This window comes from Acomys minous (assembly GCF_964271855.1).
Source record: "Acomys minous genome assembly, chromosome: 2".
Classification (NCBI taxonomy): domain Eukaryota; kingdom Metazoa; phylum Chordata; class Mammalia; order Rodentia; family Muridae; genus Acomys; species Acomys minous.
In genome coordinates, this window is record NC_140484.1 from 65,285,722 (window position 1) to 65,297,915 (window position 12,194).

General features: G+C 44.0%; 1 long non-coding RNA gene across 2 annotated transcripts; it reads left to right on the forward strand.

Annotated features, from left to right (window-relative positions):
• Positions 1-111: 111 nt before the first annotated feature.
• Positions 112-11,627, forward strand: LOC311588891. 2 transcript variants are annotated; one of them, XR_014776356.1, is made up of 4 exons: positions 112-457; positions 1,329-1,415; positions 10,304-10,663; positions 11,270-11,627. It is a non-coding gene; the product is annotated as an uncharacterized lncRNA (long non-coding RNA). The 2 variants fall into 2 exon arrangements; XR_014776357.1 differs by having other exon boundaries at positions 10,304-10,659; positions 11,270-11,625.
• The last annotated feature ends 567 nt before the right edge of the window (positions 11,628-12,194 follow it).

Below are 12,194 nucleotides of genomic sequence, written 5' to 3' on the forward strand. Positions count from 1 at the left end.
CTGGGTAGGAGCTGCGGCACGGCGGTGCCAGTCATGCCATTGGGGCGGCCACTTCTCGCGATATCCGACGCCCGGGCTCCTCCCTCCCCCCCCTCCCTCTCCGCTCACGTCTGGTCTTTGTTGGCAAACAGTTGTTAGGACTTGAGTCAAAGTCTGGGTGGTTGGTAAGAGAGGGGGACGCGCTGTTTCAGGGATTCGCGTAATCGAAGCCAGTGACGTCAGTCCCTCACCGGCGGCCCGAGGCTCTCAGGGCTCCTCCGAGCTCCACTCGCACAGGGACCACCTGTGGGACGTAGCACCTGCTGATCAGTGACGCTAGAGAGCCAAGAGCCTGTATTTCTCCCTGAAGCCTCTCCAGTGTTCTGAACAGAAAGGAGAGAAAAGCGATCAGCCTGTTTAAATAGTTTTCAAGGCAGCATCCCATGCAGCTCTGGCTGGCCTTGAGCTCACTGGAGCGGTGGGTGACCTTGAACTTCGTATCCTACTGCCTCCAGCTCCTGAATGCAGGCGTTTATGCTAGTTTTAGGGATGGAACCCGGGGCTTCGTGCAGTCTAGGCAAGCACTCTGAGCTAAATTTCCAACTCTGCACCTAATAACAGACAAACTCTGTCACATTGCTCATAAAATATATTTTTGAGGTAAAAGGTTTTGTTTTATGGCAAGGTATTAAGTTTTTTTTTTTAATATGTGTTTGAGTGTTTTGACTGCACGTACATATGTGCGTTGTGTGCATGCAGTGCCCACAAAAGCCAGAAGAGGGCGACAGATCTGGAACTGGGGTTACAGGCAGTTGGGAATGTGGGGATATGGGTGCTGAGCGCTGAATTGGGGGTTCTCTGCAAGAGTAGAAAATCTCCCCAGCCCTGAGGTATCACGTTTTCTGTTTTAAAAGTTTTGGCCTTTGCGGTTATTTGGCTAACCCAGGTTACAATTTTTCGTAAGGCTCTGGGAACCCAGTAACTTTAGGAATCCTTGTAGAAAGCAGATGCAGTCTGCAAATTGTTTTCAAGGAGAAAGGAAGAAAGAAAGAGAAAAAGAGTTTTTTATGAATAAGCAGTTTGGTTCGGTTTGGTTTGGTTTGGTTTTTCGAGGCAGGGTTTCTCTCTGTAAAAGAGCCTTGTCTCTCCTGAACTCATTTTGTAGACCAGGCTGGCCTCCAACTCTCGGAAATCCACCTGCCCCAGATTCTCTGAATTAACATTTTGATGCATATTTTACAGATACTTACCCTAAAGTATGTCTTGTGATTTAAAAAAAAAAGTTTGTATTTTACAGCCAGATTTTTGTTTGGTAAGTTTTGCCAATTTTATTGTTTATTACCTTACAGGGGCTGGCCAGCTCAGCAGCTAAAAGTCCCTGCCAACCAGGCCTGATGAACCGAGTTCCACATCATCTCTGGAACCCACTGTAGAAGGCAAGAACTGACTCTGGAAGTCCCCTTTAGCCATCACATGCCCTCTGGCATGAACACACAGGCACATACACAACAATAATATAAATATCTGAGTAAAACAAGTAGCTAATACAAAAAGATTAAATTTACTTTGGGTACTTAAATAATAAACCCTGTAATCCATTAACTCATTTTCCAAGAATATTTTTAAAAATCTAAATTGCACATCATAATATGTTAAATGATAATCAAATATTTAAAAAGCAATATGATTCCAATTAGAAAATACATCTGTTTCTGTGTCTCTAAATGAACAGATCTATGTAAGAAAAAAAAATGATTCCACATTTAGAATGTAAAGTTTTCCTTATTTTTTTCTTTCTGGTTGTTCTATAATTAGTTTTATTAACCCTTTTTACAAAAGTTAGATTCTGATAATCTTATAGTTTTGTCATTTTTTTTATATAATGGTATATCAGTAAGAAAGGATTCAGTGAGGTGGCAGTAATTTTTTCCCTCGGGACTCAAATATCGCACATATTTTCATGAGAAGTTAACATTTGGAACCTTTCTGATGATGCGTCGTAGGAAAGTGGGCTAATAATATCCTGCAGAAAGGAGAAATGAATGGAGCAGAACTGAGAACTTGCTACACAGATAAAGAAGCTGACAACACCAGGGGATCATGGGAGCTCAGGGCTCAGCCAAGGCAGTCTGCCTCCCAGGACTTATGGCGGGAGGCCTGGCGAGGGGCTGAGTCTCTAGAAGCCACACACAGGCAGGGACTAATTTAGTTCGGAGAGGAGACTGATCCCTGAGGCCTGGAGGAACCAGACACATCTGGCTTACATAAAGTTTATACATTCCTTCATCTTGAAGAGCTTTCGCCCCCCATAATCAAACACATGCTGTCGGCTTTTAAAAGTTATCATTGCCTCTAGAGTAAGTGATTGAAATCCAAGGTTGTGAGAAAACAGATCACTCCCCCCGTCATTCAAGTGTAAAGACATAAACTTACGCTCTTTTTCATACTGTGCCAGACTTTGCTCAACTTACATCCTCTTGGGATGGTCTCTGTCACTCAAGCCTCCCTGGCCAGTTGTGTCGGCTTAGGGCTCTTGTGTTTCCCCGTCTCAATGCCTGATGCCCTCTTTGCTTAGGACACACATGTTGAATGGATGACTAACTTGGATGTGCCACCCCAGCAGCTTGCTCCAAAGCTCCAAGTTACTGGTGCCTTTCTTCTGCTTAGAATACCGTTCTGCGAGTCACCTAGCTCGTTCCTGTTCATCCTCAGCGTCATTCTAATAACGCCTTCCTGACACTCCTACTTTCTCCTCACACCCCTCCCCCTCTTGCTCCCTTACACTTGTACAGCTTTATCCCAGACTTGTTACACTACAAGAAAATGTTTGTATCTGCCTCGCTTGCTGTCTGTGAGCTCAAAGGTGTGTGTCCTGTCTGGTCAGCTGTTTCGACAACAGCAGGCTGTTTCAGCCCTTAGGCAATGTAGGGGAAATTGACTAACGCTGTCAGGCTTTTAAAATGCTTTCAAAATGTTGGAAACGTTAAAAACAATGTTGTTCGCTCAAAAATATTTTAAAACTCAAAAATCCAGGCTAAAAATGCTTGATAAAGTACTTACAACATAGTGTAACACCAAATGTCATCAGTTGTTAAAGTTAGTACTGATGCACAATTTGTACCATTCTGAAATGATTTGTAAGCTAGACCTTCTCAGTTTACAAAACTTCCCTCAGCATGCAGGATGCTCTCAGGGAAGTGCTAGGGAGTCATAAATTGATTTAACTTCTCAGGTGTGGTAACATACACCTTTAATCCTAAACCTCTGGAAGCAGAGGCAGGCCGACCTCTGAGTTCAAGGTCAGCCTTAGAAATGTAGTGATTTCTGGGTTGGGCAGAGATACACAGTGAAACCCAGTCTTTTAAAAAGTATTTAATTATTTGCAGCACTCAGTATTTTTTATTTTGTTTTGAAAAAAAATAAACAAGTCTATACACCTCCAACTGTATCCCATTAAACACTAGGTTTTTCTTCTTTTTAGATTTATTTATCTTATTTTTATATGTATGAACATTTTACCTGCATGTATGTATGTACGCCATGTGCACGCCTGGTGCCCTCAGAGGACAGAAGTGGATGTCACACCCCCTGGAGCTGTAGTAACAGAGGGCTGTGAGCAGCCATATGGGTTCTGGGAACTGAACCTGAGTCTCCTGTAAGAGCAACAAGTGCTCTGAAGCGCTGAGCCATCTCTTTGGACCTCCATTGAACATGAGAAACTATTAAGTGTGCTACCCACTTTATACTGTTAACCCTCTTATAAATAGTCATGATGCTCTTTTTCACTAAAGGCCCAGAGAAATCCTGTAGCAAAGACTATACTAATTATTTTAGAATTAAGCCTTTTGGCTTGTCATTGTATTTTTTAAGACTGGTAGTTTGGTTATTTATTTATTTTGGAATTAACCTTTTTTACCCTGATACCTGCTACTGTTTCAGGGCCCACATCTCCGTCCTCATTGTTATTATGCTCCAACTTCAGGGTGGCCTAGGGTGGCTTCTCAGGCCACTCTGCCTTCAGTCCGAGACTCCAGGCTCTTGCATTTCCCTGTGGTCCTTTCAGTGTCCTCACTGGCGCTCCACCATCAGAGTAGGCCCTGCTCAATAGACCTAACGGACCCTAGATTCTTTCAAATGGAAGGCCCACTGCCCTGTGCCGGCAGTGCCTGCAGGACGCTCTCATAGAAGAATTGCCCCCTTCAGGAACTGACTCGTGCTTGTCCAGTGTTTTTTGAAACAGAACTAGAAGTCCTTTGTGAAACCTTTCTGGTTAGAGAACTGTATGGAGGGTGATTGTGGTGCAGCCAAGTCTAATGGAAATTCAGAGCTGCTCTGCAGCTACCCTGGAGGAGGACGCTGGCTTATGAAAACTTGTATACTAGGGCAATGTCTGCGGATGTGGTCCTCAGCTTACTGCAGGGCCCTCACTGACTTTTTTACCTGTAGCCAACCTCACTCATTTGCTAGTTGCACATTGGAAAGCCATGAGCCTCTGACTCCTGGCTGTGCTCCGAGCTGGAAGTGGGCTTTGAGGTGATCTAAAGCCATCTCTTCCTTCTTTAAAAAGAGAGTGGCATGGTCCACAAAGACAAACAGAATTGATTCATTGAAAGGTGTACAGTACTCACCAAAAGCAAAGCTGGCTGCGTGCTCAGGTCTACTACTCAGGTGCCTTTAAAAAAGTTATGTGGCTAACGTAGGCCAGTAGAATTTCATTATTGTTGTTGTTGTTGTTTCATAGGGTTTCCCTAAGCAGCCTAAGCTGGCCTGGGACTAAGGTCCTTTTGCCTCAGCCTTCCCAGTGCTGGGCCACTGTGCCCAGCTAGAACTACATTTTGTTTCATGATCACTGGCGTAACAGCAGACTCTTAAACAACCATCAGTTTTGAAATCAGTATCTCTGGATTAGGCCAAGAACTCCACATTTTTAACGAGATTGCTTATTCCAAGACACATCAGTCTACAGACCACACTTTAGGACAGTGACCTCCGGAGGCCGTACCCCTGGGAGCGGGAAGAATCATAGCACCTTAAAAAAAAAAATTGCTAATTGCGTGCCCTTCCTAGGGCCATGGTAGCTGGAGTACCAGACAAGTAAGACTCTATATGCAGTGAGAAAAAATGACTCCCAAGTGTTAATGCTCATGAGGATTAGTTTCTAGGCAAAATGTAGGACACTAAGTTAGAACTGAATTTCAGATAAACACTGAGAAAACTTGTAGAGTGAGAATATACCAAATATTTATTGTAAATATTCCCCATGCGGTGGTTTGAGTTCTACTAATCTATGTCACCTTCATCCAGGACCCAAACTGCTGGCTCCTTAAAGCCTTTGGTCAGTGACAAACACAACTGCCATTTACTTTGTATTAACAGTAGCAACAACAACAACAACAAAAATTATATGGCCAGCTGTGACATTAGTGAGGTGGGGAGAAAACAAAGGCAGACATTGGCTATCAGTGGCCACTAACGTGAGCCAAAAGTAAAAGCTGTTGGATGCCACTAACAAAGTTAAGCTTGGTGACAAAACCAGGCCTTTCAGAGATCTCTTTTGCAGTTGTGTAATGGGGTAAAGAATGACCTTGAAACAGCTCACATTACACACAGAGGTCACAGGTCCTCGGTGACAAAACACTAATGAGAGTTGTCAAGCTTTAAAATGAGTTACTCTTTTTTTTTTTTTTTCAGAGCGGTCCACATTTTCTCATCTAGTCGGCGATGACAAGTAGCTGTCATTAGGATGCTGCTTGGAGAAAGTTTCACAAAAACAGATTTCATATGTCCCTTCAAGATAAAGGACATGTTTGAACAATGAGTGGGAACCTGTTTGGTTTTCAAAAGAATTTCAGCCCACCAAGAGAGCATTTCTGAAGATAGACATTTGGAAAGATTTGCAACATACTATGAGCATGTTGATCAAAATGATGTCCATGGCTTATTAAAGCTCACATCTGACCAGGGAGATTGCGAAGTGAGTAAAGTGCTTGCTGTGCAAGTGTGAAGACCTGAGTTCAGAGACCTAGAGCCCACGTAAAATCCAGGTGTTGGGGGCTCTGTCTGTAAACACACTGCAGAAGAAGACATGGAATCCTTTGAGCAACCAGGCTGGTGAAACTAGGCAAACTGTCAGGCTCCTAGCCCAGCGAGAGACCCTGCCCTAATGTATAAAGAACACCAAGGAAGACACATGATGTCAACCTTGGACATCTACATGTATGCACACACATGTGCAGGTGTACATACACACAGGCACCCACACATATGAGATCAGGCACATATCACACACACACACACACACACACACACACACACACACACACACAAGAAAAGAAAAAAGATGAAAACATATTGACAGTTGTCCGCAGCACAGAGGAGCCCTAGGTAGGCTGGATGCTAAGGAGGAAGGACCTACAAGGTCACGGAGGCAGCCTCTGTCACTGGCAGCATTTTGGGGGAAAAATCTATTCACACTTTATTGTGTCCTTTGACACCATTAGTTGACCAACTCACATCACCTAGATTAATCTTCCTGTCAGCTGTCAACCCACCTGTTTACCCCATATATGCTTGCACGATCCTCTCTTCACAGCCAGCCAGCCAGCCAGCCAGCGGGTCTTTCCTCACTCCTGTTACTCATCCTGGTTTTAAATTTGTTATATGACAACAGACTGACAGCCTTTCTTCTTGAAATATGACAAAACACATCACATATGATACAATCAACTGAGTTAGTCCTTGGTCCTGTGCAGCTGCTCCCTAAGAGGTAAGAAGGACAGCTAGCTCCTGAAGAAGATGGAAATGTAGCCAGGCAAGCTTCACTTTAAAAACCTCGTGTGATTTGTGACTACTACCACAAGTGCAGACTGACAGAGTAAGGCCTGCTGCCATCTAATTCTTTTAAGTAGATCTAATTATCTTTTAAGATAGATTAAATGGGTCAGCCATCTAAAATCATTTAAAAATAAACAACTGGGGCTGGAGAGGTGGATCATTTGCTGTGTAAACGTGAGAACCTGGGTTGCAGTCTCAGACCATCCATAAAAAGTCAGGCAGGACACGTGTTCAACTGGAGGCGCAGTGCTGTGGAGGGCAGAGATGGGAGGACCGTGGGCTTGCTGGCCACCAGGCTAGCTCAGACTTTGCTAAAATATCTTATCTCAAAGGAAAAAGGTGGAGAATGAGAGAGCAGAGTACCCAGCACTCTCCTCTGGCCTCTGCATGTGTGCACAGGCTCACACACTTATGCATACATATATGTATATACTACAGTCACACACACACACACACACACACACACACACACACACACACACACACACACAAAGTTGGAGAATGATATAAGTTTTCAACCAAGATTCTCAGAGGTGAAAGAAGCCTATTTAAGCATTTTTATCACTTAAAAAAGTATGTTAATAAGAAAACACAACTGCCAGGCAGTGGTGGCACACACCTTTAATCTCAGTACTGGGGAAGCAGAGACAGGAGAATCTCTGTGAGTTCAAGGCTATCTTGGTATACAGAGCTATCCAGGATAGCCAGGGCTACATGAAGAAACTCCATCTTGAAAAACAAAACAAACAAACAAAAAGAACAGAACTAAAAATCATATTAGTCTATAAATTTCACCTATAAGTTCAGTCTATAAATTAAAATGCTTCAAATACTGCTTTATGTACTTTTCATTACTGTGGAGTTTTTATCAGTGTGTTAGTGTCAATATATAATTTATAAATAAACAAATATATGAGGGGTTCTTACTCAGAAATTTTTTTTTAAAAAACGTTGTGTGCACTGCTGTTTTGCCTGCATGTATGTCTATGCAAAGGTATAAAATCCTGGAATTACAGACAGTTGTGAGCTACTATCTGGGTCCGAGGAATTGAACCAGGTACCCTGGAAGAGCAGTCAGTACTACTAACCACTGAGCCATCCTTCTAGCCACAACTCAAAAATATTTTTAGAGGGCTGGTTCAGTTGGTAGAGTACTAGCCATGCAAACCTGAGGACCTAATTCAGATCCCCAGGAGCCACATCAATGTCAGGAATGGTGCCATGTGCCTGCAATCCCAGCATCTGGGGACAGACACACAGAATCTCTTGATCTTGTTGACCAGCCAGTATAGCCAAGTAAGTGAGAGTGAGAGTGAGAGACCCTATCTCAAAAATAAATAATACAAGCCCCAGGACACCCCCACGCAAAGAGCCAAAGAATAGTTCCCACGACATTCCGCCTTCCTTCCTTTAGCCCCTTGGTAATCCACCACCAAGCCTGGGGACTTCACCCCAACAAAATTGTAAACATTGTTAGGTTTTTGTGTAAGACTCTTGCTGTATTGTGACAGCTGTGATTGGTGAGTTGACCGTCCTGGCTGCCAGTTACACTGCGATTGTAACAACATTTTTACTTTCTGTACAACAAGGAAAAGCTTTGTAAATAAAATCTTAACATTTTGAAAATAAATAAATAAATAAATAAATAAATAAATAAGTAAATAAAGTGGAGAGTGACCAAGGAAGCGAGGAAGTCACCCACTATAGCCTTTGGCCTCTACACACACACACACACACACACACACACACACACACACACACAGGCTCGCACGCATGAATGCAAGCACATACCACAACGTTTTACGATGTGTGATTTTTTAAAAAATGTATAAGCCAATACTTTTGAAAAGATTATCTATCTATTTGGATTATTTACTTATTTATTTGGTTTGTTTGGGATTTTAATGACACGGTCTTATGTAGCCCAGGCTTGCCTCAAACTCTCTAGCCAAGGGATTACCTTGAACTCCTGATCCTTTGGCATCTGTACCTGCCTGCCACATACTGGGTTACAGGCGTGCGTCATGCTTCAGAAAGACTGTGTTAGATGCGATCAAGTGCTACCCTTAAGTCAAGAACAATTAGCATGTTAATGAGGTATGCTTTGCTTCACATTTTAATTTGACATGAGTCGACAATTTTGAAGCATAAGGCAATGCAAGGCTGGGTATTTGGTGTGTTAATGGCAAGATAGCTTTGGTCACAACTGCCTGATGCCTTATGTATGAACTGAAAATTATTAATTTCTGGTCTAAAATTAATAACATCTAAGCAGAACATTTGGAAGCCCTTTCCCCTGCCCCCCCCCCCCCCCCACTGCACTGGAAGGAGTTTGTTTACTAGACACCCATGAACTTGGATTGTTTTGCAAGCTCTCAGCACTGGCTTTCAGAATGCGCACAAGTGTTTGTAGGGGTAGGCTGTCTCCACTAGCGCTCTCTCTTTCTGTCTCTGTCTACGCCTCTCTCTGTCTCTGCTTCTCTCTGGGGGTTGGAAGGAATGACTGTGTGTATATGTGGAGCCCAGAGGAGGACTGTGTGTCCTGCTTTATCATTCTCTGCCTTAATCCGCCCCCTCTCCCCTGCCACATCTCTCTCTCCAGGCTGGCCTTGAACTCACAATGATACAACTGCCTCTGCCTCCTGAGTGCTGGGATTAAAGACGAGAGCCTGGCTTCCACCTTATTGTCGTAAGACAGGGTCTCCCACTGAATCCAGAGCTAGGCTGGCAGCCAGCAAGCCCAGTGACCCTTCTTCATCTGCTTCCCTCCCCTCTCCATCCCCCCCCCATACCCCTCCGCCAACATCACTGGGGTTACAGGTGCAGGTGCAGCCACACCCAGCTAGCTCTGCATGCTTGAGGTTTGAACTCTGGTCCTCTCGCTTGCACAGTAAGTGCGCATACCTATTTAGCCACGCTCCCCACCCCAGATACCACTTCTCATAAGGGGAGCGTTCTTAGAGCATTTGAGTTTTATCCTCCAAGTCTGATCAGCCCTGGGAAAAGTTTCAAGGTCGCTAGCATCTGCTCTCCCAGCATTTCAGTGGCTGAAGACCAAATGCAGTTATCAGCACTGCACATAGATGAATGAGAAAAAAATTGCCCAGTGAACCGTCCAATGAGTATGCCAGTCAACAATGCTGTGACTGCCCTCCCCCCACCCACCTCCTTCTCAACTAAGGGCGTGGCTTATCAGACCCAAATGAGTCCTTCACCTGTTATGTATTTATAAAGAGGCATTCAATGGGGGCAATAAAATGACCACTGCCTGGGCCTCCTCTCTAGCTATACAGTAACAACATCTGATTGTCTTCTCTTAGGCACTGAAGAGCTGTGGTTTCTCTTCTCTGAGTCACAGTCACAAGGACCCCACTGACAAGACCCATTACTTAAGAACACCATGCAGGATTGCAGCCACTGCCTGAACTGTGGGTGTTATCCACATATGACAGTTTTTTACATATTTATTTACATTTTTTCCTCTCTCCAGGAAACATAGCCAGAATCCACAGATGTCATTATCCATCTGTACACGTTTGTTTCCTACCCAGAAGGCAGGATTTCATCTTAAAAGTCTTGGATGGTTATTCTTTCTCAAAACAAGTGACTTCAGAAGCTCTGACCATTCACACTAACCCTGGCTGAAAGTGTCTATCAAAGCCTTGCTTCTTGGAGTGCTTTGAGAGCCTCCTACAAAAGGCATTTTCTAAGCTCAGAGTGGAAAAACATCATTTATATTCATTCGTCGGTGTGGCATTGCTCCCTGGAATCTTCTTCTTGTCTGTCAACATTGGGAGAGAGGCACTGACCTCATCTACACTACAAATGGCCTCCTTTTAACAGGAGGTCGGTAAGATATGTGCTACACACACACACACACACACACACACACACACACACACACACACACATACACAGGAGGTGGGGAGACAGAGAGAAGAGAGAGACTTTTGTTCTTTCCTAGGGGTGTCTTAGGCTTTGGCTATTCATTAACTGGTTGAGCCAAATAGATGTGGGTATTACAAAATGCTCGGGGAAGACCTGAGTATTTCGAGTATTCAATCAATTCGGTGTTTTGTGGATTTTATGGGATGTTCCTGGGGAGGACGGGCACACCCATGCTGAAGATTGCACAAGGTTGACTGGGCCAAACTTCCCTGATTATGAATAGTTGAAATGTTACAGATCCAGAGCTAAATTATCTTGGGATATCTTTAGTCCCTTTAGTAGCCATCCATCACCCAGGTCCCTGTCCTTTTGAGGGTCATGTAAAGCTTCTGGAATGTATTAACAGGCTACTAGCTTTACTACTACTACTACTACTACTACTACTACTACTAGTAACAACAACAAACAAGAAAAGAATATTATGTGACAGCATCAAAACCCCGCAGCAGAGTCTTCTCTGCTTTGCCATAACCTGCTCATCCTATGTCCCCACCATTATATTCTACAGATGCCTTGATTCATGGCTGTTGTTTGTTCTGTGATAACAAGAGTTATCACAGATGTCCCTGATGCTGGGACAGGGTCACTCATACTGGACACAGAATAAACTCTTCCTTTTCCCTTTGAGGTGAGAGGTGTATTTTGTTGTGACACCTGTCTGCAAAAAGCATGTATTATTTTCTATCTCTTAGTGTGACTTATAGGAGAGTCACCAGAAAGAGGGGAGACGCCCTAAGGGGTCGTTTAGAATGTAACTATTCTGGGTGGCGTTTTAGTCTAACCTGCTTTACACTATCCCAGGACTATGTCCAGAGTAGAGAAATTTCTACCAAGCTAGCTCCATGACTTGAACATTCTCTTCCTTAAGGAGGGTGAGGCCCTGCTCAGTGTGACTTAAGGGGCATCAGAGGGATTTTCTTTGCCTTCCTGTGGTGGCAGTTTACTGACTGGATTATTGGAAGTAGAGTCTCCAAGGGCTTTGGTGCCCATTTGGTAGTGCTCTCGGACATGGGGCAGCCTGTGGCAGTGCCTGAGGTAGCAATGCCAGATGTGGGAGTCTGCATCTATCAAAGAAATCAAAGTCCTTGGAGGGCAAGAGTGCTGCCCTAGAGAGGGAGGGGACCAAGGCTGAGAGACCCACCCTAGAGCCCTGCTCCTACACCTCTGCCTGGCATGGTCTGCATACCAGCTTCTGTTTACTTCCCTTTCATCTTAAAGCCTTTTGTCACAAAAAACATTTCAAATGCAAACTTCAGAAGAGAAGACAGAAAAGCAATCCCAAGACTTGCACCCTGTCATCATCAGCTGCTTCCTCAGTTATCCACACATGAGCCCTCCAGGTCCACATCCCACCTTTGTTCATCCTCCAGAAGATTACCTAAATTGGTTCTCCTTTAATTGTGTTTGACTTCATCCTCCCAGATATGTTTCTA